Source organism: Pelodiscus sinensis, chromosome 17 (genome assembly GCF_049634645.1).
Source record: "Pelodiscus sinensis isolate JC-2024 chromosome 17, ASM4963464v1, whole genome shotgun sequence".
Lineage (NCBI taxonomy): Eukaryota > Metazoa > Chordata > Testudines > Trionychidae > Pelodiscus > Pelodiscus sinensis.
The window spans coordinates 23,917,423-23,943,743 of record NC_134727.1 but is presented as its reverse complement, the minus strand read 5'-3'; the positions used below and the strand labels follow the sequence as shown (position 1 = coordinate 23,943,743).

General features: G+C 45.9%; 1 protein-coding gene and 1 long non-coding RNA gene across 5 annotated transcripts in view; one reads left to right on the top strand and one right to left on the bottom strand.

Moving 5' to 3' along the window:
- The window catches only part of LOC102452409 (uncharacterized), a 190,042-nt gene extending 178,182 nt beyond the window's left edge, over positions 1-11,860 (top strand). For both annotated transcript variants that reach the window (XR_012896346.1, XR_012896347.1), the window contains 2 exons: positions 7,842-7,990; positions 8,792-11,860. This is a non-coding gene — a long non-coding RNA (uncharacterized LOC102452409). The remainder of the gene's footprint in view (positions 1-7,841; positions 7,991-8,791) is intronic.
- Positions 1-26,321, bottom strand: part of FGF1 (fibroblast growth factor 1) — a 90,269-nt gene that overhangs the window by 28,476 nt on the left and 35,472 nt on the right. Inside the window, exon 1 of one of the 3 annotated variants that reach the window (XM_075900315.1) lies at positions 11,859-11,991. The exons of the other annotated variants lie outside the window; for them this stretch is intronic. The gene's annotated coding sequence lies outside the window, so the exon portion shown is untranslated. Of the gene's footprint in view, positions 1-11,858; positions 11,992-26,321 lie in introns of those variants that run through there. 3 annotated transcript variants of the gene reach the window in all.

Here is a 26,321-nt window from a genome sequence, read left to right as displayed (position 1 = left end):
ATTGCCTGGCTCTCTGGGGACTGGAGAGACTGGGGCCGTGCTGCCGGCACTCCGGGTCCAGAGGATCCTGGAGCCATGCTGCCCAGCTCTCCAGCACTCTGAGGCCAGCGGAGCTAGGGTCATGCTGCCTGTCCACCCACTGTTTTGAGGCTAGGAGACATGGAAGCACTAGTGTAGGGCAGGGACCAGCAGCCATAGTGGAGGGTGGGCTCTGGTGGGTGTGGAAAGGGCAGAGCCTTGGGTAGATGGGGCGATGCTGGGGCTAGCCGCCCCAGACCAGGGATTCATCCGCTGCTGAGGAATAAGACAGTTAAGGGCAAGTCCAACTTCTCTTGCTTGTGCTCTAAGGGAAGCTAATGGACTGTTGGCTAAGAGACTAAGGATATAAGAATGGCCCTATTGGATCAGAACATAGGTCCATCTAGCCCAGTATCCGATCTTGTGACAGCGGTTAATACCACAGCTTTAGGGGAAGTGCACAGAACAGGGCAATTTTATAGAACTCCTCCCCTGGCTTCATCTCTTGACTTTTGCCTATCATAGGTTTTGAGTCATCCTAAGGATGGGGCTGCATCCCCATTTTGACTAATAACCACTGATGGCTCCTTCCTCATCTTTTTGTGAGAGGCCACCCTTTATTGATAAGACTAAAGTATTTCAGCTTGTAGTACCAAATCTCTGCAGCTTTCTTTGAACAAAATCAATCAATGAATCATTCCAAATTATGTGTAGGGCTGTAGGCTGTTTTTTTCACTGGGAATGAATTTAAAATCATTTCACTTCCCAAGACTGGAAGCTCAAAACAGGAACCCAGCAAATTATTGCAGTAGCCAAAATAAGTGAATTACAGACTACTATGTTTCCTTTATGTACTTGATTGTCTAGAGGTCCAAGTGCATCTATGGATAGCTTTAACAGAGCGGCTGCTGGAATTGTTACTTTAATTTCATGTTATTCCTTTAAGGATTTACTCCTATTTTTAGTACTTGTTCTTCCTTGCCAGCTGCCTTTGACTCCACAAGAAAAGTTGAATGAATACTGTTTTCCACTCCCATTGTCTCTCTTCTCTAGCCACTAATGCTGTTCTCATACTTTTATGACCATGTAGTTGGTATTCCACACACAGTCCCACTCATGGCCCTACTATTATATGTTTGGCAAGAATGTTAGATTTTTAAGGGAACGAAAGAGTGAGAGTGGACACAAACCAAAGACAACATAAAAGGCCTTAATTTGCTGGGTAAAGGCCTAACCTCTTAATGATTAAATATCTTGGAGTGGAATAGAAAACTGTATCCAAAATGCTGAACTAAGAGACATCTCTCTTCTCAGTTACTTGACGCCCCACAGGGAGAATGAAATGGTCCAAAAGGAAAGGATTCTCTGAGGAGGAGCATAACTGCTGACAAATCTACACCAGGGGTTGGATTAGGGCAGTATGTGGTGTTTTAGAACTGGGAGCACTGGCTGTTGGGAATCTGGAAGCACAGGAAACAGGAAAGAGGGGGGAGGAGATGGGCCAGGCCTGAGTGAGAGCTACAGAGGGGAGCAGCAACAGCTTTGTAAAGGGGTTTCACCTTTGATAAATAAAGGCCTATTGAAGTTTGTTAGTACCTTGCTTGCATGATACAACGCAGTAATTCTAAATCTGAATACTGCGAAAGCTCGAAGTGACACTTCTCATGCTCTGTCGATAAAAAAGGGCTTCATTCTCCAGATACTTTTTCCATCTGGAAATATTAGAAATGAACAGGAATCCTGGATTTGAACCTCCCAAGATGTGAGCATTGCAGGTTGGGCCTTTTTGCATATGAGCCTGAACTGTAACGTTAGCTTTAGGGATATATGGATCCAACTCATAGTCCAGCTTTACTGAAGTGTTTAAAACTGAAGATAAAGAGGGCAGGAAGGGGACAGGAGCTCTGCTTCGGTCCTTTGGGGCTTGTTCTCCTGTCCTCACCTTTCCCCTCCCTTCTTCATTTTTTTCCCCCTGACTTCTTCCAGGGGCTTGTTCTCCCCAGGTGACATTTGAAGAACTATTCCTCATTTCATCTCATAAAAAGATCCTTATCCATTTTTTCTAGTCCTCTTGAAAAATAATACCTTGTTCTCTTCCCAGCACCCTGCCCGAGCATTAGAATAGTAGTAAACCATGGAAAGAATAACTTTAATAAATTTTTAAAGAAATGGGCATACATTTCGCATTCCAGGTCAGTTACTGGTTATTAATTCAGTAACGTGCTAATGCTTATTCTAGCTATTTGGAATGTGTATAGTGTACGTAATTAGGGCTGTCAAGCAATTAAAAAAAATTAATGGTGCGATTAATCGCATGGTAAAACATACAGTACTATAAATACTGTCTATTTAAATATTTTGGATGTTTTCTACATCTTCTAATATACTGATTTCAATTACAACACAGAATACAAAATGTATAGTGCTCACTTTATATTTATTTTTTATTACAAAACATTTACGCTGTAAAAAAAAAACTTCAGTTTACCTCACTGAAGTATTGTAGTACAAATTCTATCATGAAAGCTAAACTTAAATTCTGCTATATAATCAATATATTTGTGTCCTATTCAAAAGAGTCCTTTTTTTAACTCAGTCCCAGCTGCGGGCAATACAGAGGGGTGCAGCCCCCTAGTTTTGGGGGGATTTAAAATAAAATGAAAATGTACATGCTTCATTTAAACTATTGGGGCAGGACTGGGGATGAGGGGTTCAGTATGCAGACTGCCCCAGCCCCAGCTCTCTGTCACCACAGCATTTTGGGACCAGGTCAGAAGCACATCTCCGTGGCTGCTTCAGCTCCAGCAGGCACAGTTGGGGGAGGGGTGAATGTCTCCCAGCTGGAGCAGGTCCAGATTAGGCTGGGTTGGAGCCATGGAAGGACCACCTGTCCCTTGGTAGTGGCAGCTCTGGAGCAGCTCTGGTTTGGCTGCTATGGTTGGGGGGAGGGGGAGGAGATGTCCCCCTTTGACCGCAGCATGGAGCAGACCTGGCTGGCAATGGGGGAGAAGCAATCCCATTCCAGGCACATCTCATTTTCCTGAGACAACTAAACCCTTACTTTGCTTTAAGTTATAACAAGAGGAAGCTGTATGCCAAATTCGATGGTCCTAGCCTTTACCATTTAGGAGTTCTTGAACAGACAGATGGATGGACGGACGGACAGATGGATGGACGGACGGACAGATGGATGACCGGACAGACAAACGCTCTAAAATATATTCCTGTTGAGAACCAAATGTTGGTACAAGGAAGGGTCACTAGATGGCACTGTTACCAACCTGTTTAACTGAATGTCCTCAGTCATCATGAGGGATACTGAGTTGCTAGTTGTGAGACAATTCTGTTGAGAAGCTGCTGTGCTGTGTACAGTAGTGTGACGGGGCGGGGGCGCCCCGCACTGAGATGACCCGCCCGACCGCGTACGCGGCGGTTCTCGAGGGTCAGGCCGGGAGCCCCGAGCGGGACGCGCCGCGAACAGCCACCCGTGCGGCCCTTGAGCGTCCCGCCAACCGCTGTGTCAGCTGTTCGGCGGCGGCAGCCTTCTGGCTAGAAATGCTGGAGGATCCCAGGGAGGCGGCCAGGCGGATGACGCCATCGCGTTACTCCGGCCGCCGACGGGAGACGTCACCACGCCACGCCGGGTGGGGCCGCGGCGGCAGAGCAGATCTGGGGGATTTAAACGCCACCGGCAGGGAAGGAGGGGGAAGCAGGCCGCGAATGGCCTCCCTCCCCGGGGCCGTTAGGTGGAGGGGCCCGAAGCCGAAGGGGTAAGCCTTGCTCAGCAGGGTGAACCGGAATGGGGAGAGGAAGCAGCCCAGGGCGGGCGAAGGGAGCCTGCAGGCTGACGAGTTGTGGCTACGGCCCCGTCAGCCGGACCGGACGAAGGTTCCGTCTGAGTCCTTAGGGCCCTGGGCTGGGGTCCGTGAGAGGGGGCGGGCCCGGACCCCCTTCTCCCCACCAGGAGGAAACCGCGCAGCCGACGTTTCGGGGAGACCCGGCAAGTTAATGACCTGATTAGTTGGGACGCACATAGGTGACCGCGAGGAGGGGTTTCAACTAACGACCCCGTGGGTGTTGGGAAGGGGGAGTACCCCGTAACAAAGAGGGAGGGGTACCCCACTACAAGTAGTAAAGTTTGTTCCCTGACATTGCTCCTGACTGGAGGATAACTTCACACATATAAACAAAACACTGTGTGAAGGCAACTTGACTCCTCCTTTGCCAGAAGGGATGCTGCCTGCTTTCCTGACCCACTGAAATGCAAATGCAGCATTAAAGTAAACACTCACATGCTGCACCGTGATTCAGTATTCAGCCTCTTTGTTTTCACACCAGTTTCCTTATATGTTCTTGCAATTCCTGTTGACATTAAGTGGAATTGTGTGCATAGAGCAAGGAGAATAACCTCCTACATCTTCTGTTCACAGCAGTAGCCTGGTAATAAAAAATCCATTGCCTCAATTAAAAGAGGACATCTAAAACCAGGTTTTGTTTTTTAGGTTACTTCTGTGTGGAAGGCTAACAACAGCATTATTAGGGGTCCAGTCCAAAGCTCACTGAAATCAATGGAAAGACTGTTATTGATTTTAATGGACTTGAAATCGGACCCCAAGAGAATCTCTGCTAATCATATCAAAACAAATAAGTTGCAAAATGTTTATAGCAATGTGTCGAGGCCCCTGTGGCATTACTGCATTGTCTAGCATAATCAAATCATACATCTACCTCTGTCCTCCTTCCCCCTCCCCTCTTTTTCACTCAGGGCAGAGGGATTAACCAGTCACTTCTTAGGTTGTTTATCTATCCCTTGAGACTGGGAAGCAGTTACAACAGGTAAAATATTTTTAAAGTACTCAGGGCTCTGGCACCAGTCCATCCATTGTCTGCCCTGATAGATTCCTGAAATGCTGTTTGCTTACTAATGTGGAATTGAATGTCACTTCTCCAATGGTCATGGTGAGAAAAAAGATCCAAGGAGTCTGAGTATGCTGGAAGAAATTCCCCCAAATTGTTAACATTTTTTGCATCACAAATTCTTGGAATCCTTTAAATAGGTTGTTTCTTACCCGGGGAGAGGAGAGGGAAGAGAGAGGGGGGAATTCCGCTATACACAAGAAGGAGTAGGTTTTACCAAGGAGTTTCAAAATTCACTAGGGGTATGTCTACACTACAGAGTTAGTTCGAACTAACTTTGATAGGCGCTACACTAGCGCTCCGCTAGTTTGAACTTAATTCGAACTAGCGGAGCGCTTAGTTCAAACTAGGTAAACCTCATTGTACGAGGGCTAAGCCTAGTTCGAACTTACTAGTTCGAATTAAGGGCTGTGTAGCCCCTTAATTCGAGCTAGTGGGAGGCTAGCCCTTCCCAGGTTCCCCCTGGTGGCCACTCTGGCCAACACCAGGGAAACTCGTCTGCCCCCGCCCCGGCCCCGGAGCCCTTAAAGGGGCACGGGCTGGCTACAGTGCCCGTGCCAGGTGCAAGCCTGCCAGCACCCAGCCAGCAGACCCCGCACCTGGCACGGATCGAGCCAGCCATCCGATGCCCCCCAGCTCTCCCCCTCTTCCCGGGACCAGGCTGGCGGCTCCCAGGAGCTTGCCCGGGACCGCAAGAGGCGGGCACCCGCCTGGTCTAGTGCGGACATCATGGACCTCATCCACGACCTCCGCACTAGGCACAGGAAGGTGGCCGGCTAGGGCAGGAGAGCTGCCAGCCTGGCCACCCAGGAGCAGGTGTGCATGAAAATCAAGGGGGTCCACTGAGACCCCCGACCCTGAGCCCTGAGCTTACAATGGCCGTCCTGGGTCAGACCAAAGGTCCATCTAGCCCAGTAGCCTGTCTTCCGACAGTGGCCAACCCTAGGGACTTTGGAGGGGATGGACCGAAGACAGTGACCAAGCCATTTGTCTCGTGCCATCCCTCTCCAGCCTTCCACAAACTTTGGGCAGGGACACCACTCCTACCCCCTGGCTAATAGCACTCCATGGACCCAACCTCCATCACTTGATCTCACGTCCCTTTAAACTCTGTTCCAGTTCGAGTCTTCACAGCCTCCTGCAACAAGGAGTTCCACAGGTTGACTCTTTGCTTTGTGAAGAACAACTTTCTGTTACTAGTTTGAAGCCTGCTACCCATTCCTTTCCTTTGGTGTCCTCTAGTCCTTCTTTATGGGAACTAATGAAGAACTTTTCTGTATGCACCCTCTCCGCCCAACTCCTGCTTTTAGAGACCTCTATCCTGTCCCCCCTCCGTCTCCTCTTTTCTAAGCTGAAAAGTCCCAGTCTCTTTAGCCTCTCTTCATATGGAACCTGTTCCCAACCCCTGATCGTTGTAGTTGCCCTCCCCTCTCCCACCCTCTCTCTTCCCCTCTCACACCTCCTTTTCCCAGTCTCCCCCAGTTTTGTTCAATAAAATCAGATTCCATTTTTGAACACAATTGTCCTTTATTTTGTACATCAAGAAAAGGGGCTAGGGAAGGGTAAGTGGAAGGAGGTGAGGGAGGAATGGGGTACGAGCCCCCGATGGGGAGGACTGGGCTGGCTCTGCGGGCTTCTGGGGGTGGAAGCTCTCCTGCAGCCCCCCAATTGCCCCCTTTCCCCAGATGGCAGCCTGCGGCAAGTGCAGCCGGTCTGATGGCCGAGTGCTGTGATGTGCCCAGTGTGGGCACTCCGGGCATTCCAAGCCAGGACTGGTTTGCAAGCAGGGCACCCCTGAGAACTGTCTGTCCGGGGTGGTGGTTGGGTCCCTTTAAGCGCAGCCCTCGGCTAGCCTAAGACAGCATCTCCACGCTCTAAGTCCTCCTGTGATGCCCTGCCGGCACTGCTTCCGGCCATCCTTAAGCCCGGTTCAGGGTCCACTTAATGTGGACATGCTAGTTCGAATTAGCAAAATGCTAATTCGAACTAGTTTTTAGTTCTAGACGCGTTAGTTCGAATTAGCTTAGTTCGAATTAACTAATTCGAACTAAGTTAGTTTGAATTAGCACTGTAGTGTAGACGTACCCTAATTGCTTTATACTACTCCAACGTGATGAGGCAGTCAACATCCATACTGATGTATTCTATTCATAAATGTGTCTCTTGCATGGCATTTCCTTTAATCAGAGCATTAAACATTCTGGGCTATATCCCACATTTTGGTGGATCTTTGCATTAAAAAGACGCTGAGTCTTTTTAAGATGGAACATAATAAAACCATGCTGTGCATTAGCAGGCTAAGAATCCATCTAGCTTCACATTTTTGAGAATTCTTATTTTTGCAAGAGATTAGAATTAAGAGTGTGATCAGCCCTCTTGTTCTCTGACAAAGCCCAGCAACTTTTTTAAGTCAACAGGAATTAAAAATTGGAAGGCAGCAAAGCCTTCCTATATAGCAACCAAAAAAGCTCCTCTGCTTGTTCTTTTAAAATCAGACCTCAAGGGCTGCTGCATAGTCAGTGAGACGTTCCCTTCCTCCCAGTGCTTATATTTTCTTTGAATGATCATTGCTTTTCTCTCGTGTTTGCGTGGAAATATAAACCTGAACATGGGAAGGTTATCTCTCTTCCTCTCCTTTGATGTGTTTACTGTAACCCACATTACTAACAAAATTACTCAGTGGCTAAGGTAGCAGGAAGAGGGGACCTAGGTAAACAAACTACATCTGTGTACATTTCATTTAGCTTTTGTTTAGTTTGTTGCTACTGTGGTTTTGCTTGTCCTTTTTAAACTCTACAAAGCTGCCCAAAATGGTGACACTTGGTGGTAATTCTTGTCATTGTCAGTTATTTCCTTCCTTAGCCGGAAGCTTTAGTCAAGCTCTAATTATTCTTTTTATTATTCAGCTAGATCCTGGACCCAGAGCAAGTCCCTTTCCGCTGCTCACAGGGTATTGACTGTAGGAAATTCCCCCAGTGGTGCCGGGGCATTCCAGGAATGAGGAGGGATGCACGGCTCAGCTGAAGTGGGCTACATTCAAGGGTACATCTACACAGTGAGTGACAGCCTACAGCAGCATGTCTCCAGCTCCCGTCAACAAACTCGGGATCATGCTACAGGACTAGAAATAGCCATGTAGACATTGCGGATTAGGCTGGAGCTGAGGCTCTAGGAGCCCACTCCCTTCCTTGGATGTCAGAGTCTGAGCTATAGCCCAAGCCACAACATCCACAGAAGCAAGGAGGAGTCCTGTGGTACTTAAAAGACTAACAAATATATTTGGGCATACATTTTGGTGGGCAAATCCCACTTCATCAGCTACATTGGAGTGAAAATTTACAGAGACAAGGTGTATATAATATATGTATGTACTAGTATATCAAAAGAAGGGAGTTACGAATCAAGTGTAGGACCAGTGTTAGCGAGGCCAATTCAATCAGCATGGATGTGCTCCCCGCCCCCAATCTTTAAGGTCGCAGCGTGAACCTAGATTCCCTCTAAGTTGTGCAGCAGCACGGCCCCACAGCTGCTTAATCAGCCCCACCCAGTGAGGGGCTCAGGGCTCCGCGCATGGTCCTGTCTGGCTAGGGGAGGGGAACTTCCCCCTCAGCTACCAGAGCAGCTCCCTGCTGAGGACAGGGCAGCCAGTCTCTCCAAGCTGGAATGTGGCTCTGAGCCTGCTTTGGAATAATTGAGGTTTGCTCTTTGTTAGTACCTAAATATTATCTTACTGTAGCATTCAGAGATGCAGCCAACCCAGACTGGGGCTCCATTTTGGCTGGGTGCTGTTTGAATAAACAGACAAAGTCCCTGCTACCAAAGACTTAGGCCCACTTTTTTTTTTTTTTTTTTACAGGTGGTTAAGTGTTGCCGCTCCCAGCCCTGCAACAGCAAAGGGTTTGGCTACTCTACAGAGTTAAATCACCAAAACAAAAATCGCCACAGCATGTTCACATTTGCTTCTTCTGTCAACAGACTGGGGACACCACACTGGGGACACCATCATCAACAGTGTGAGCAATGCATCGTGGGTATGTATTAGGGACGTCAACATGTAGCTGACTACATCGTTAACAGATAAGCCTGGGCTTATTGGATAATATTGCAGCAACGAAAGGGGGGGAGGGAGCAGGAGCCGGGGTCTGTGAGAAACTGCCTTTAAGCAGGCTCCCCATAAGCACCAGATCTGCCTGCACCTCCCCACCCCACTCCCAAGGGCCAGCAGCATGGAGGGTGAGGAGGGCAGGTTGGAGCCGATATGTATGGGGAGCCACTGCATGTGCGGGCTCCACAGACCTGCCTGCTCCCCCGCTGCCTCCTACAGAGGCAGCAGGGAAGAAGAAGCAGGAGATGGCTTAAAAGCTGGTTCCCCCTAGCACCAGCTCCACAGTGCCGCCTTCTCCCAACACTGCTGCTTCTATCAGGAGCTAGAACAGGGGTACCCTGCAGGCAGAAGCTGCTCCATCTTCCAAGTCAGAGTAGGCCATGCCTGTGGGGTGCCTGGACCCATGACAGACAGAGGCTGCTCATTCCAGGACGGCAGGGGGGAAGCCAGTTAACCCCCAACGGTTAACTCAGTGGTCCCCAACCTTTAGAGGCTCCCGGGCGCCTGGGGCGGGGCCACTCACGCGCTGGGCGCCCGGGTACATTTCTTGGAACCCCCAACAAGCACATTTACGAACACCCATAACCATGAAACAGGATATTCGGCAGACCTGGAGACCCAGAACGTATAGCTGTGAGAGCCAGGGCCACGTCCTCAGTATGCATTTGCATTGCCAAAAACCATGTTCCCATCTCGAGAGCTCCCAAGAATGTTGCCACTCCTTCCTTAACAGCTCCTAGTGCTCTCCTGCTGTCACAAGCCTAGATTCTACAACTTGTCATCAGTGCACTGTGAAAATCCAAGACTCCTGCCCCAGATTTTTCCCTGTGCTGCAGCCCCTTTATGCTACCCACTGTGCCCCTTTTCCCTCTTTCCTGAAACCAGCACAGCAAAGAAGCACCTGTGAATCTGACCAGAGTGTGGAGTTGCAGGGGTTAGGCATTAATCTCCAGTTCAGTGGAAAGGCCCATGGGAATGATGATGTATGAAGAGCTCCAGTAAAAAACCCGCATTTTAAAGGCACCTGTGCCTGCTTGGCCCCTCTTTCCAGCCTCCCCACAACACACTCACTCACCCCTTCACTGTGATTATTGGCCAAAATGCAATTCCAGCTCCAGAAGACTGAGGAGGGAAGGGGGAGGAGGGTGCTCCATGTGGCCTCTTTTGCGTTCAAACCAAAGAAACAAACACACACAAATATCTCAGCTGCCTGTGCCAATCCCATTTTCTCATGGGAGCTTTGCCTGCTGACTCCCAATATATACCCGATTTCTGAGGCCTATTTTGTGGAAAGAACACACTGGATACAGCAGAGCATAAGCTCTGTTTTGCCAATCAGAGATGTAAGGCTATGTCTAGACTGCAGACTTCTTGCGCAAGAAGTTTTTATCGGAAGAGATTTTCCGCAAAAACTTCTTGCACAAGAGCACGTCCACATTGCAAAAGCTCATTGAAAAAGCAATGTGTTTTTGCGAAAGAGAGCCACCAGGCCACCTTTTCCTCTTTCCTGTGCCTTTTCTTCTTTCCTCTTTTTGCACAAAAAACAAAAACAAAAAAACCCCTCTTCCCTATCTACACACACCTTTTTGTGAAAGAGCTTTTTTGCAAAAAGGCGTTTTTCCTTGTAGAATGAGAAATACCTACGCCAGAAAAACCCCTCTGGTCTTTTGATTTTTTTGCGCGAAAACACACTTGACGCTCTGCAAGTTTTTTCAGAAAAACAGCCGCTTTTCCGAAAAAACTGTAGCATAGACATATTCTAACAGAAAATTCATTGCACCCACAGCCTGAAAGGGGATACCTCTCTGCCTTGGGCTATGGTTTCATTATCCCTTAAGATTCTTCCAAGGAGCGCTTGGTAGCTGCTTCCCTGCTCCCCTTTCTCCAAAAAGAAAGAAAGACATTCTTTTAAACCAACAATTAACAGTGGTTATTAAACAAAAATAGGCCCATTTGGCAAGATGCTGAGTGCCTGGAGATGTGCCTAGCAACTTGCAGGGCCTGGCCCTTTTGTAGTCCCTAAAGACTGACCTGAACAATTTGAAGGTCAGGAGTGTTGAGATCCAGGGTTCTGGGTTTGGGTCTGTCAATTAATTGAGGTGCCTGCTTACCATATGAACTTCAGAGAGAATGGAAATTGTCATTTCCCAGGTAGGAGGCAGTGCCCTGCTTGCACATGAAAATTATCTCCTGTAATCCTAAGGCAGTTGACCTTGGTTAATGCTATTGGTGCTGCTTCTACAAATAACAGATAAAACTGAATGCAAGTTGTGGATCCCTTCTCTTTGCAAACCACTCTGTGGTTTACCCTTCCCTTTAAGAAAAGGAATACAAATCGTTCTGTCACTGACCCATTATCCCTCCCTGGCACTCGCTATGCGTCAGGTTCTGCACTGCAAGCTACCTAAAGTTAGAGTAATCTCCACTGTCTGTTCCTTTGAAACCAAGCTCCATGATTCTGCCCGTCATTGCCCATAAGCAGAATGAAAGTATTTTCCTACCTGCTGGCAAGCAAGTCAGTAAACCCTGCTGAGGAGCAGTCTCCTAACAAAGCAAGTACCTTTCCCAGTCCTGTTTCTGGCACCAGCTGTCTACTCTGAATAGTTTAACGGGAGGGATTTCTTGGTGGTGTTTGAGGTTATTTGGGAATCAAGAGGAAAGCACCTATGAATGCCTTGCCTCAGAGCCTGGTCAGCATGTCTGATGAGGTGATAGCATACAAATGCCAGCCAAGCTTCTCTGTGAAAAGAGCCTAATTGCTCTTTGTAGCAGTTGCGCCTGGAAATAGCTAAAAGCTAGTAGTCTGGGTTTACATTACCTTTAGACTCCAGAAGAAAAATAACTTCTGGTTTATGGAGCCAGGGGAAAATAAGTGTTGCTTGCTCTGCTTGTTTTCTGAGTAATCGTGTATCCAGCTCTCTGCCTGAAACCCACATCAGTTGGTGCTGTCATCATTGCTCATCTAAAATAGAAAGTGTCATTGCTCATTATGGACAACAGACAGCACCAAACTATAGGGACCTACCACAACAAAATGAGTCTCCTCCCCTGCTGACATATCCCCGAGCCACAGAGCCTAGGAGTCCAACTAGCATTAAAAGGCCTGAGGTACCTTGAGGTACCATCAGTCATTTTGAAATAGAGGGTTTTTTTTTCTTATGTACTCCTGTTGTTTCTAATAAGCTCTTTAAATCTTAGAGCAGAAATCTCTATATTCCCTACTAGCATATGTTTGGTTGTTTGTAGGTTGCTCATGAGTACAGGGCTGTGTACAGTAAGTGGTTTATTACAGCCCTTGAGCAGTGGGCTGTGTGTATTGGTTTGTGGTTGCTGCGTAGCTAGCTGGGTTCTGTACAGTTTTTGGTGTTGCAGGGTTGTGGCACACTTAGCTCTTTTGCATCCAGTTTCACCACCTGCAAAATGGATGATTCTGATCTTACAGGGTTTAGGAGGAAAAACAATGTTTTAGAGCAGTGTTACTCAACTTGGGAAACTCTGGGGGCCACAATGATACTCACAGCACATGCCGAGGACCACAACTTAAGTGTGGTTGCATATACATGCAAATATATGCAAATAGCTTCTTTCACACTGACAGGCATGAATACAAAGATTAAGGCAAGACTACACAACACACAGGCCTCATTTAAGTCAGTTCTGCTGATATTAATAAAATGCAATATTTACCCGATTTCCACCCACATCACAGCACTTTTAATGAGCAATGGCTCTTGAGGAATTTAACTACTAAAACACATATCAACAGAAGACCATTATATTGCCTACTTTTTTGTTTTGGTTCCCACCCACGGGCTGCGAGTTGAGCCCCACGTAAACCCAAACTGCACCTTGGGCCGCAAACAAACGGGCCGCAGGCCACATGTTGAGTAGCCCTGATTTAGAGTCTTAAAACTGAAACCCTCTTCCATTAGGCCAGTGCACTCTTTCCTGATAAACATAAAACAGAACTATGTAGCACTTTAAAGACTAACAAGGTGGTTTATTAGGTGATGAGCTTTCGTGGGCCAGACCCACTTCCTCAGATCAAATAGTGGAAGAAAGTAGTCACAACCATATATACCAAAGGATACAATTAAAAAAATGAACACGTATGAAAAGGACAAATCAAATTTCAGAACAGAAGAGGGATGGGGGCGAGGAAGGTAAATGTCTGTGAGCTAATGATATTAGAGGTGATAACTGGGGAAGCTACCTTTGTAATGGGTAAGATAATTGATGTCTTTGTTTAAGCTTAGGTGTAAACTGTCAATGAATGACAGTTCAGAGGATTGTCTTTCAACTGTAGTCTTAAAAGGTCTTTGAAGCAGGATGCAGGTAATCAAGTTGTTGAGACAATGTCCCTTCTGGTTGAAATGGCAAGAAACTGTTTTTTCTTTGTGATCCTGTCTAATATTTGTTTTGTGGGCATTGATTCTTTGGTGAAGTGTCTGAGATGTTTGTCCAATGTACATAGCAGACGGACACTTTCGGCACATGATAGTATAAATTATATTTCTGGATGAACAGGAATATGTGTTCTTGATCTTATAACTCACTTGGTTAGGTCCAATAATTGTATCATCAGAGTGAATATGTGGACAAAGCTGGCAACGGGGTTTGTTGCAAGGGAAGGTACCAGGGTTGGTATTAGTGTGGTATGTCCTGTGGTTGTTGGTAAGAATCATCTTGAGGTTAGGTGGTTGTCTTTAGGAGACTATGGGTCTGTCTCCCAGAGCGCCTCAGAGTTTAGTATCCTGTTCCAGTATAGACTGTAGTTTATTGATAATGTGTTGGACAGGTTTAAGTTGGGGGCAGTAGGTGATGACAAGTGGTGTTCTATTGTTGGTTTTCTTGGGTCTGTCTTGAAGTAGATGGTTTCTAGGTATTTGTCTGGCTCTTTCAATTTGCTTTTTTATTTCTCCGGGTGGGTAGTTGAGGTTTATAAATGCTTGGTAGAGATCCTGAAGTTTCTGGTTTCTGTCAGTGGGATTAAAGCAGATGTGGTTGTATCGAAGGGCTTGGCTATAGATGATGGATCGTATGGTGTATTCTGGATGGGAGCTGAAGGCATGTAGGTAACTGTATGAGTCAGTGGGTTTTCTGTAGAGAGTGGTGTCTAATTTTCCATTGCTGATTTGTACTGTGGTGTCCAGGAAATGGATCTCTCGAGTAGAATGGTCCAGGCTGAGATTGATGGTGGGGTGTAGGTTGTTAAAATCTCTGTGGAATGTCTCCAGTGTTTCTTGGCCATGCGTCCAGATCATAAAGATGTCATCGATGTAGCGTAAGTAGAGAAGGGATAAAAGGGGACGGGAGTTGAGGAAACGCTGTTCTAAGTCAGCCATAAAGATATTAGTGTACTGTGGGGCCATGCATGTACCCATGGCTGTGCCGCTGATCTGGAGGTATAAGTTGTTCTCAAACTGGAAATAATTGTGGGTGAGAACAAAGTTACATAGGTCTGGTGTCAGATTAGCAGTGGTGTCCTCTGGGATAGTGTTTCTAATTGCTTGTAATCCGTCTTCATGTGAGATGTTGGTGTACAGAACTTCTACGTCCATGGTGGCAAGGATGGTGTTATCAGGGAGGTTATCAATGTTTTGTAGTTTGAACTAGCGGGGTAATGTAGGCATACCGCACTTGCAAATGAAGCCCGGGATTTGAATTTCCCGGGCTTCATTTGCATAAGCGGGGAGCCGCCATTTTTAAAACCCCGCTGGTTCGAACCCCGTGCTACACGGGGCTCGAACTAGGTAGTTCGAACTAGGCTTCCTATTCCAAACTACCGGTACACCTCGTTCCACCTAGTTCGAGCCCCGTGTAGCCGTGCTGCACGGGGTTTGAACCAGCGGGGTTTTAAAAATGGCGGCTCCCCGCTTATGCAAATGAAGCCCGGGAAATTCAAATCCCGAGCTTCATTTGCAAGTGCGGTATGCCTACATTACCCTGCTAGTTCGAACTAGCGGGGTAGTGTAGACATACCCATATATACCAAAGGATACAATTAAAAAATGAACACATATGAAAAGGACAAATCAAATTTCAGAACAGAAGGGGGATGGAGGGTGGGGAAGGTAAATGTCTGAGAGCTAATGGTATTAGAGGTGATAATTGGGGAAGCTACCTTTGTAATGGGTAAGATAATTGATGTCTTTGTTTAAGCTTAGGTGTAAAGTGTCGAATTTAAGCATGAATTACAGTTCAGCGGATTCTCTTTCAAGTGTAGTCTTAAAAGGTCTTTGAAGCAGGATGCTGGTAATCAGGTCCTTGAGACAATGTCCTTTCTGGTTGAAATGGCAAGAAACTGTTTTTTCTTTGTTATCCTGTCTGATATCTGTTTTGTGGGCATTGATTCTTTGGCGAAGTGTCTGAGACGTTTGTCCAATGTACATAGCAGATGGACACTTTCGGCACATGATAGTATAAATTATATTTCTGGATGAGCAGGAATATGTGTTCTTGATCTTATAACTCACTTGGTTAGTTCCAATAATGGTATCAGCAGAGTGAATATGTGGTCAAAGCTGGCAACGGGGTTTGTTGCAAGGGAAGGTACCAGGGCTGGTATTAGTGTGGTATGTCCTGTGGTTGTTGGTAAGAATCATCTTGAGGTTAGGTGGTTGTCTATAGGAGAGTAAGGGTCTGTCTCTCAGGGTATGTCTACACTACAAAGTTAATTCGAACACAGGGTATGTCTACACTACCCTCCTAGTTCGAACTAGGAGGGTAATGTAGGCATACCGAACTTGCAAATGAAGCCCGGGATTTGAATTTCCCGGTCTTCATTTGCATAAGCGGGGAGCCGCCATTTTTAAAACCCCGCTGGTTCGAACCCCGTGCAGCGCGGCTACACGGGGCTCAAACTAGGTAGTTTGAACTAGGCTTCCTCAGGGCCGACGCTCCCCGCAAGCGCCGCGCCATGTGCCCGGGGCCAGGCCAGCCCCGAGCATCTGGCGGGAGCATGCAAATGCCCCCGCGGGCGCCATGGCGCCCGCGGGCACCGTGTTGGGGACCACGGACCTAGTGGCTAAAGCAGGCATGTCCAAAGTCCGGCCCGCGGGCCAATTGCGGCCCGTGTTCCGGTTTAATACGGCCCCACAGGTAATTTGGCAATATCTATCTTTTATGGCCCCCAACGAATCCCCGAGCACCGCTCAGGACTAAGGATGAGCTCGGGCGTGTTCGCAGCTCCACGTACCCGAACCCGCCGGGAAGCTGACAGCGCGCAGCGCTAATCACAAGTACTGAGACATTTTCCCGGTCCGCAGCTGCAGAGATCGGGAAATGTCTCAGTACCTGTGATTGGCGCTGCGCGCTGTCAGCTTCCTGGCGGGCTCGGGCACGTGGAGCTGCGAACACGCCCGAGCTCATCCTTAGACTCTTCACCACACACAGCCCGAAAGGCAAGAGAATTCTTGTTGGGCAGTGTATTAGTGCTCGGACGAACACACTTAGACCAAAACCTCTGGCACTGCGCTCACATGATCCCTTCCCCTTCTGGTCAATTTCAAAAATGGCGACTGTAAATAAGAGAAGGAAAGTTGACAGTAAGGGCCACCGCTTCCAGGACAGGTGGAAAGTGGAATATTTCTTCACTGAAATACGGAATCACTGTGTTTGTCTGATATGCCAAGAGACTGTGGCTGTTTATAAGGAATTTAATGTCAAGAGACGCTACCAGTCGAGACATAGCACATACGACAAGCTAACAGGGCGCGACCGCAGTGAAAAGTTGAAGCAACTTGAAGCTGTTTTAATGTCACAACAGCGATTTTTCACAAGAGCCCATGAGTCAAATGAAAATGCCACAAGGTGGCAACGTTAATTGCTAAAAATTGCAAATCTTTTGCTGAGGGTGACTTTATCAAAGAATGCGTTATGAAAATGGTTGAGAATATCTGTCCCGAGAAGAAGCAAGAGTTTGCCAACATTTGCCTGGCTCGTAACACTATAGCATGGAGAATTGAAGAGATTTCATCAGCTATTGAGAGACAGTTGACGTCCAAAGGAGTGGATTTTGACTTCTTTTCAATAGCCTGTGATGAAAGCACGGACCTATCTGACACAGCTCAGTTGCTGATTTTTATGAGAGGGGTGGACGATGAAATGAATGTGACTGAAGAGCTACTTGACCTCCAGAGCCTTACGGACCAAACAAGAGGAAAAGATTTATTTGTTTCTGTTAGTTCCGCCATAGATGGCATGAAACTGCCTTGGAACAAAGTTACTGGGATTATTACTGATGGGGCACCTGCCATGGCTGGTGAACAAAGTGGATTATCAACTCTAATCTGTAACAAGGTGATCGAAGAAGGAGGCAAAGCTATTAAACTCCATTGTATCATTCATCAACAAGTTCTCTGTGCTACACATCTCAAATATGATCATGTTATGAAACCGGTGCTAAAAACTATTAATTTTATTCGCTGTAAAGCCCTGTGCCACCGCCAGTTTAAACAGTTTCTACTGGACATCCAGGCTGAATATGAAGATGTTTTATATCACAACGATGTAAGATGGCTCAGTCGGGGGTCTGCACTGCAGCGTTTCTACTCTCTCAGAAAGGAAATCGGAGAATTCTTGGAAACAAAGGGACAACCAATGCGAGAACTATCTGATCCTATTTGGCTGGCTGTTTTGGGGTTTCTAGTTCACATAACAAAGCATCTGAATGTACTGAACACGAGTCTTCAGGGGAAAGATGCAGCAGTGAACCAGCTTTATTCACACCTCAAAGCCTTTGGAACAAAGCTGCAACTTTTCATAAGGCAGTTGTCACACACACAGCCCAATACCATACATTTTTCAGTGTTGCAGGAAATCATGAACAGTTTTCCACAGGACAATATCAGTGCGCAAACAAGCAGGTATGCAGCAGACATCGCATCTCTGGCTGGGGAGTTTAAACGGCACTTTCAGGATTTTGCATCTATTGAAAAGGAGATCAGCCTTTTCTCCTCTCCATTCTCTGTTGACCCCGATGATGCTCCAGATCAGCTGCAGCTCGAGCTCATTGAGTTGCATTGTGACAGCGAGTTACGCAGTCGTCACCAACAGCTCTCTCTTGTGAACTTTTACCGCCAATTGGATAAGAGCCGGTTTCAAGTGATTCGAACATTGGCTAAGAAAATGCTGAGCTTGTTTGGCTCAACATATATGTGTGAGAAGACATTCTCTGCTATGAACTTTAACAAGAACCGCGTGAGGATAAGACTAAGTGACTCTCACCTGCGTGACATTTTGCGCATCAAAACCACTGCCTTTGAACCAGACCTAGCCTATGTGCTGCAGTCCAGATCTCAGTTTCACCCTTCACATTAGTGCAGGCAAGTTTTTTTTTCAATTGAGATGAATACATTGTAAAATCTCAGTTAATGTCAGTTGGTCTAAATCAGTTATAAATATATTTGGACACAACATGTATACTTGGTGTTATGTTCCTGTTCATATTTTTTGAACTTAAAAGTTGACAGACAACCTTTATTACCAATAATATGTAATGTACTTTACAATGTTCCTGACATATATTTCAGCTTCCTGGATTTTTTTTTCATCTGGCCTTCAGATATGAAAGGCAGAGTGATTTAACACCTGTTTAGATTTGTCATCCATGTGATGAAATGAAAAGTATGCCGTTTGCAATAAACTTTGCATAAAATAGTTAATTTGCATTTAATTTTAATGGTTCAAAGAATGTCAGGCAAAATGGTCGGCCCTTACGCATGTTCACTTCATCAAATCTGGCCCTCTTTGAAAAAAGTTTGGACACCCCTGGGCTAAAGCATACAAGTGTCAATCAGAAGCCCTACGTTCCAATCCCAGCTCTGACACTGATTTAATGTGTGGTTGTTGTGCTGTGTGGGGTCATAGGATTTCATTTCCCAAGACACTGGAAATATGCCTCGATGTCAGCACTATGCAGTGCTGGACCTATGGTTCTGGGCTCTAGAAGGACATGACTGAATTAATACAATGAGAACTATACAGGGACATTGCCTGGAGGAGACAGCCTCTGACCTGATGATACTGCTTGCCTTGAAATAGCCTCTCATGTAGAGCAAAATGAACAGCTCTTTGACAGAAGGTGGCCTTCATTAAGGAAATGATTTTTGTTGATCCCTCATGTGGTCATATTTGCAAAGCACTTGGGGACCCTAGAAGCAGTGGCTCTATAGAGGTACAAAGGGCTGTTTTTCTTGACACCCTCATCCCTAGCACATCTCCAAGCAGGGAGGTTATAGGAGGCAAAACAGTCGCCATACTCTCAAATGTCACCATTTCCTCCCTTCCACCCGTATTCCAATTACCTTGCAGCACACAGGGCTAAATGTCAGACCACAAAAACAATACAGCTCCAGGTTTGCTTAGTGTCTCACTGCAGGTGTGGCTGCCTTGGCAGTAAGATCCCTCCCAAGCTGCCTCCCACAGACAGACTCGCTCACCACTTAGCCTCTTCCTCCAGGTTGGTGTTCCCAGAAACAGGCAAAAGGGAGCACACAGCTCACCTCAAGGCCAGGAGCAGGGGCTTCATAGTTTTATTTTAAGGTTCCATTTACAGTTGCCTTTCTCCAGGGAGCTTCTCTCCCATTTCCTCTGTCTCTATCCCTGGCTATTTGGGGATGAAGATATAAGTGCTCAGTTGTTTTAGGTTGAGAGCTTGGCCATTAACTGGTTCTGTCCAATACAATGGAGACAAAAGCTAAATGAAAGGATCCAGCCTAAGGATTTTATTCCTTTGCAAAGACCTTGATCTGGCATTTCGGGTGTACCCAAACCCCTCCCTCCCACTGAAATCTCATCCATCTACAAACCCCAAAACTCAGTCAAAAAGGCCAAGTTTCACCTGGTTTCTCCATCAAAATTCCACGAAACCACACATCTCTGCTAATGGCAATGCTCAACTGTTGGCCACTCCCTCTTTTGCACAAAGGTTTCTGGAACCTAAGCAGGTTGGCTCCCTGACACACTCAAGTCTTGATTTAATAGTGAACATGGGGAATTTTCATGTGGTGTGAGGTGCAACTGTGAACACTTCCCACTACTGGAGTCCAGATAAGCATCCAAACTTAGCATAGGCTGCAAAATCATGAGCTGAGTTTGGATCTAGATTTCAAACAACTCCCTTTCCTGCTTTGGAAGGCATATTTTTGTTTCTAATCCAAGAGATAATCCAAACATCCTAAACATGTGATTCACCATCATGAGCTAGATCATTACTCAACAGTCAGGCTTCCCCAAGTGTTGAATCGGGTGGAGTTGTTCCAAATAGGACTCCTTGATTTCTAGATTGGCCATAGACTCAATATTAATTTACAACTCTGGAAATCCATAGGGTGATGAGCTGTCCTTACCTATATGCAGAATACACAGACATGTAGAGTACCCCAAAATTCTGGGCACCACTGTGTCTTAATGTCCACCCAAACACCTCTTCCTATCCCTGATCTGTGGCTCTGCTTGCTTGAGAGAGGGTCAAGTTAACTTAAAAGTGACAAAACCTGCCAGGCCTATTAGAAGAACACTAAACCTGTGAAGGAGCCATTCAAGTGGTAATCAAGCCATTTAACAGGCATTTGCAAACCCCAGGTATGTACTGTCAGACTTTATCTACATTTAACAGTTTAAAGAACAGCCAGGGCAGCCCTTTAAACTGAAAATATGGCCATGGCACGAGCACTGGGAGAGAGATCTCCCAGTGTGCTACATTTTACAGCGCTGTAACTTGTGGCACTCCAGGGAGGTGTGTGTTTTTTCACACTCCTGAGCCAAAAAGCTACAGTGCTGTAAAGTGCCAGTGTAGACTTAGCTTCAGTTTCTGAATTTACTGTGTTCAATATTTCAAACAACTCCCCTGCCCACTAGGTCAGGAGTGGTGGAATGTAAATGCTTGTTTCTAATCCAAGAGATAATCCAAACATCCTAAACATGTGGCTCACCATCAAGAGACAGATAATTACTCAACAGTCAGGCTTCCCAGAGTGTAGTAGCAGGTATAGTGGTTCCAGATATATTAGGTGTGTTCTGAAGATTATAAAATCACTTCTCTAAAAAACTGCCCTCCCCTGGCTGCCATTGGCCATGGGGCCCTAATTTAATAGGCTTTATGGGGACCTACACAGTACTAAGGATGACTCTGATAGTGTGTTAACTGGGCTAGGTCTAGGAGGTTTGTAGAAGGGACTGTGCACTTTGTCGTGTTAAATTCCAGCAAACACTGTCTGACAGAATTCTGCCCCATATTCTCTAGCTCTGTAGCCTATTTCTTCATTTAGAATCTAATAACTGCACGATATAATTGCAGTATAATTTTGTAGTTGCTTGGGCCAACAGCTCAAGATCCATTTTCCAGCCTGCCTTTAAGCTCAATAAGGCTATGTCTACAATGCAACACTATTTTGGGATTCTGGAGCTCGCTATTTCGTTATTTTAGGCTTGCTATTCTGACATCCCTGTAAACCTCATTCTACAAGGAGTAAGGGATATTTTGGAATGGCACTTTATTTTGAAATTTGACGAAATAAGCTATTTCAAAATACCATTGAAATAAGATGCAATTTGCATAGCTCAAATTGTGTAACTTATTTCGAGTTACAGTGCAGTGTAGACTCACCCTAAGATTATTGTGTTGCAATATTTAGTAAGTTAATAAGATATAGGTGAAAACGCCAAAGAATTTCCTTCATGTGCTATGTTTCCAGGGGCGCGGGGGATGGGGAGGGCTGAGGAAAATGTCTTCCAGTGAGAGAATACAGTTCATAAGTATTGTTATGGGAATAGTATAGCAGGGGTCAGAGTTCCAGAGTCAACTGCACCTCTGACTCTCTTATGGCCTCTCTGAGAGTACCCCATCAAATCTAAGGCCTCTAGCTGTCCCCTTTCTTAGGGCAGTCACTTGTCTTCCTTCCGCTTCAGACAGAAGATTAGGCAAGGTCTGCACTAGATCTCGCAGCTCAGCTTAATGTGCACAACTCTAGCTACATAGAATATGTAGCTCGAGTTGGCTTACCTTAAGCTGAGCTTGGCAGTGTCCCGTCAGCGGGAGGCCAACAGGAGCAAACGCTCCTGTTGGCTTCCCTTACTTCGGGCAAGAATAGGAGTACTGGATGGTGGGAGCACCCTCTGCATTTGATTTAGCGAGTCTTAACTAGATTCACTAAATCAAACTCCAGAAGATCAATTGCAGCAGCAGCAATCTTCCGTGGGGTGAAGACATGCACTTAAGATGCAGTTTCTCCTGCAATTCATTATCACCTTAGCAAGTCTGAGTTTAGTTCAACTCCTATTGTCCTGTTCTCTCCCAAGGCAAGAATTAAGCAGTGACCTGCCAGCCTTCATAAAGCACAGTATTACATATTCACAGTGGGTGTGTCTAGACTACATGGCTCTGTCGACAGAGCGATATAGATGAGTGTACTTGGCAAAGGGAAATGAAGCGGTGATTTAAATAATCACCGCTTCATTTACATCACTGTGCCGATCAGCTGATTGTCGGCACAGCGCAGTAGTCTAGACGGGAATCAGCCGACCCCAGAACCCTTTGTCGTCAGATCCTGTAAGCCTCGTTTCAAAAAATGAGGAGTACAGGAGCTGTCAAAAATCACTCTGCTGTTGGCAGAACCGCGGCTAAGCCGCGGTTTCAGTTTTGAAATGGAGCTTTTTCGAAACAGCGCCCAAACGTGATTATGCAAATGAAGCGCGGGATATTTTAATCCCCGCTTCATTTGCACTTCCGATGTGCTTTATTTACATCCCTCTGCCAACAGATGGGTGTAGTGTAGACCTAGCCTTAGGCTAGGTCTACGCTGCAGACTTCTTGTGCAAGAACAGCCATTCTTGTGCAGAAACTTGCAGAATGTCCACACTAAAAGCCCATTCTTGAGCAAGAAAGTTTACAGTAGATCATCAGAAGAGAGGGCTTTTTGTGCAAGAGTTATTCCTCTCTCCACAAGGAATAAGCCTTTTTGCGTAAGAGAGCGTCCTGGACACTCTTGCACAAAAGCACATGGCAGTGTGGACACTCTCTTGCCCAAGAAGCCTGCAGTGTAGACATAGCCTCTAATTTTCAACAATAACATAATTAAAAATGAAAGCGTTTTAAAAATCAATTTTTGTGTGTGTATTAGTGCTAACTGGTTGTTTCCTTTTTAAATTTCTCTCAGCCAGGACAATGAAAATAGACTGGTAAATTTCACTTTGGATTAAGGCCAGTTTAAGGTTGTGAAGCCTAAAGCTGTAAAATTTGGGTTGCAAATGCTGTTGCAGGGATTTAAAGCCAAACAAGCCTAGTTTCCACTTGAATTTATTATTATTTATTATCAATCTCAGGTTTCACAAGATGGATGTGGAAATTACCCTTCCAAAAGGTGGCATCCCTGTGAAGAAAATTAGCCCAATTACTTAAGCCCTCAAAATATCCATGTATGGCCCTTGTGTTGGTTATTTGAACAGATGTGAAGTCACCCAGCATCTCTCTAAGTAAAAAAAATGATTGAAACGAATGTACTTTCTGCCATGCAGATAAAATACAGTTGGTTATGCAGATTTCTGGCTGAATACTAATTGGGAAGGTTTCCAAGCACTGGGAAATGTCAGTTGCACTCAGATGTTGAATTACTCCCCTCATCCCAGTTTAGAGAGAGAGACAGACAGAACAGAGGATTGAGACCCATCAAACCTTAGTGAAAGTTTTGGATCTGACTCTGGTCCTTCTCTGCCCCAGATGTGACAGCACCAAGAGGGGTCTGAAGCTCTGAGAGGCACATGCTGAGTCTAGCCTTCATGGGACAAAATGATTGAATCCCTGCAAAAAATTGTTAAAATCACAGGCTGCACAGAGACAGACTCATACAGCTGCTCTTGCATGGACTCCAAGCAAAACAGTGCCCTGTTTGAAACAGTGGTGCTCAATATTCAGACCAAAGCAGAAGAGGGTGATGTTTTTCAAAAAACTAAATAACCCTGAATCAACCCTCTAACCAAAATAAAATAAAGCCCCTCAAATAGCGAATGAGCTGTATCCACTTTTAAGCACTTGATGACATTACAGTCCTAATATTCAAATATTTTTATGCAGAGCCCTATCCAAAAAAGTGCTCAGGTGCTTATATTTCACATCCACGCCTTTGGTCCTAATTTAAAGACAGAGAAAGATTCAGCTTTCTTAATGTAATGAGAAAGCTAATTCCATAACTGTAAACACATATAACTCTAACCCCAAATCATTTCAAGGAAACATCAATGCATACTTCCTGAGCAATGAGTGAGATTTTAAGAGAAAGGGGAAGTGGAAAAGGTTAGACAAAGCCATTGCACAGGGGTGGGCAAAAGGACCTCCACGGGCCAGATCTGGCCTGCCAAGTGGGTGGATCATAGGGCGGGGACAGAGCGGAGAAGGCTTTGCATGCTCCCTTGCACCTAGGTCTTAATTGGCCCAGGGACAGGGGAGCACGCAAAGCCTCCTCCCACCCTGCCAGGAGCACGTGGCACTTTGAAGCGCTGCTCCTGGGGGGGCGGTGTAGAGCGGAGGAGGCTTTGTGCGCTCCCCCACCCCCAGGCCAATCAGGACCTGGGGGTGGGGGAGCTGCGTGAAGGTTCCTTCACCCTGCCCTGGCCCTGTGAGGAGCCTGCGGCACTTCAAAGTGCCACATGATCCTTGCAGGGCGGGAGGAGGCTTCCCATGCTCCCCTGCCCCCAGGCCCTGATTGGCCTGGGGGTAGAGGAGCATGCCAAGCCTCTTCCAGAGCATGGGTGCCTAGTGGGACGCAGGGGCAAAGAGGCTCCCTCCACCCCCAGACCAATCATAGTCTGGTGGTAGGGTAGCCCTGTTCCTTCCCATTTAGGCCCCTCCCCTTCTGGGGTGGTCTGGGGACACTTCAAAATTTTTTGAAGTGTCCCCCAGGCAAAAATTATTGCCAACTCCTGCCGTTGCATATAACCTTGTAGGTGAGAAAAAGCACTGGGAGGTAATGTTGCCTAATGACCACACCAAAAACCTGGATGTCACAGCTGTAGCCCTTGCTCCATCACTGTGCGACTGTAGGTATGTGATGGGCATTAACAAGTCTGTGTCTTCAATTATGTTTTAGAAAAGGATATAAAAATACTTGGCTTGACAGGGTTTTGAGAGACTTAGTGAGATGTTTATAAAGTACGTTGAGATTTTCATGTAACGGCCTTATATTTACTTCAATTGATTTCCCATTTAAATGAACATTTATCAAAGGCTCCCATTTATTTAGGCATAATATTAGAACTACACATTTATGCAAAAAGAGAATCATAAAACTGGAAGGAATCTCAAGAGTTCATCAAGTCCAGTCTCTTGCACTCATTGCAGGACCAACCACCATCTAGACTATCCCTGGCATGTCTTTATCTAACTGCTCTTAAAAATCTGCAGTGAGAGATTCCACAACTTACCTAGGCAATTTATTTCAGTGCTTAACCATTCTGACACTTAGGAAGTTTTTCTTAATGTCCAACCTAACACTCCCTTACAGCAATTTGAGCCCATTGCTTCTTGTCCTATCTTTAAGGAGAACAATTTTTTATCCCCCTCTTTGTAATAACCTTTTAAATAATTGAAAGCTGTCATCATGTCCCCTCTTTATCTTCTCTTTTCCAGATTAAATTAATCCAATTATTTCAATCTTCCTTCACAGATCATATTTTCTAGACTTTAAATTATTTTTGTTGCTCTTCCCTGAACCTTATCCAATTTGTGCACATCTTTCCTGAAATGTGGCACCCAGAACTGGACACAGTACTGCAGCTGAGGCCTAATCAGTGTGGATTAGAGCAAAAGAACTACCAAATCCCGGAATCGTCTGTGCTTTTTTTGCAACAGTACCCCACTGTTGACTCATATATAGCTTGTAGTCCACTATGACTCTGGATCCCTTTCTGCAGTACTCCAATACTGTACATTTCCTTTCCTTTCCCATTTTGTATGTGTGCAGTTTATTGTTCCTTCCTAAGGGGAGTACTTTGCATTTGTTCTTGTTGAATTTCATCCAATTTACCTCAGACCATTTCTCCAGTTTGTCCAGATCATTATGAATTTTGACCCTATCCTCCAAAGCACTTGCAACCCTTCCCAGCTTGCTATCATCTGCAAACTTTATAAGTGTAATCTCTATGCCATTATCTAAACTGTTGATGAAGATATGGAACAGAACCACTCCTAAAACTGATCCTTGCAGAACACCCTCATTATGCTCTTTCACCATGATTGTGAACCATTAATAACTATTCTCTGGGAATGGTTATGCAATCAGTTATA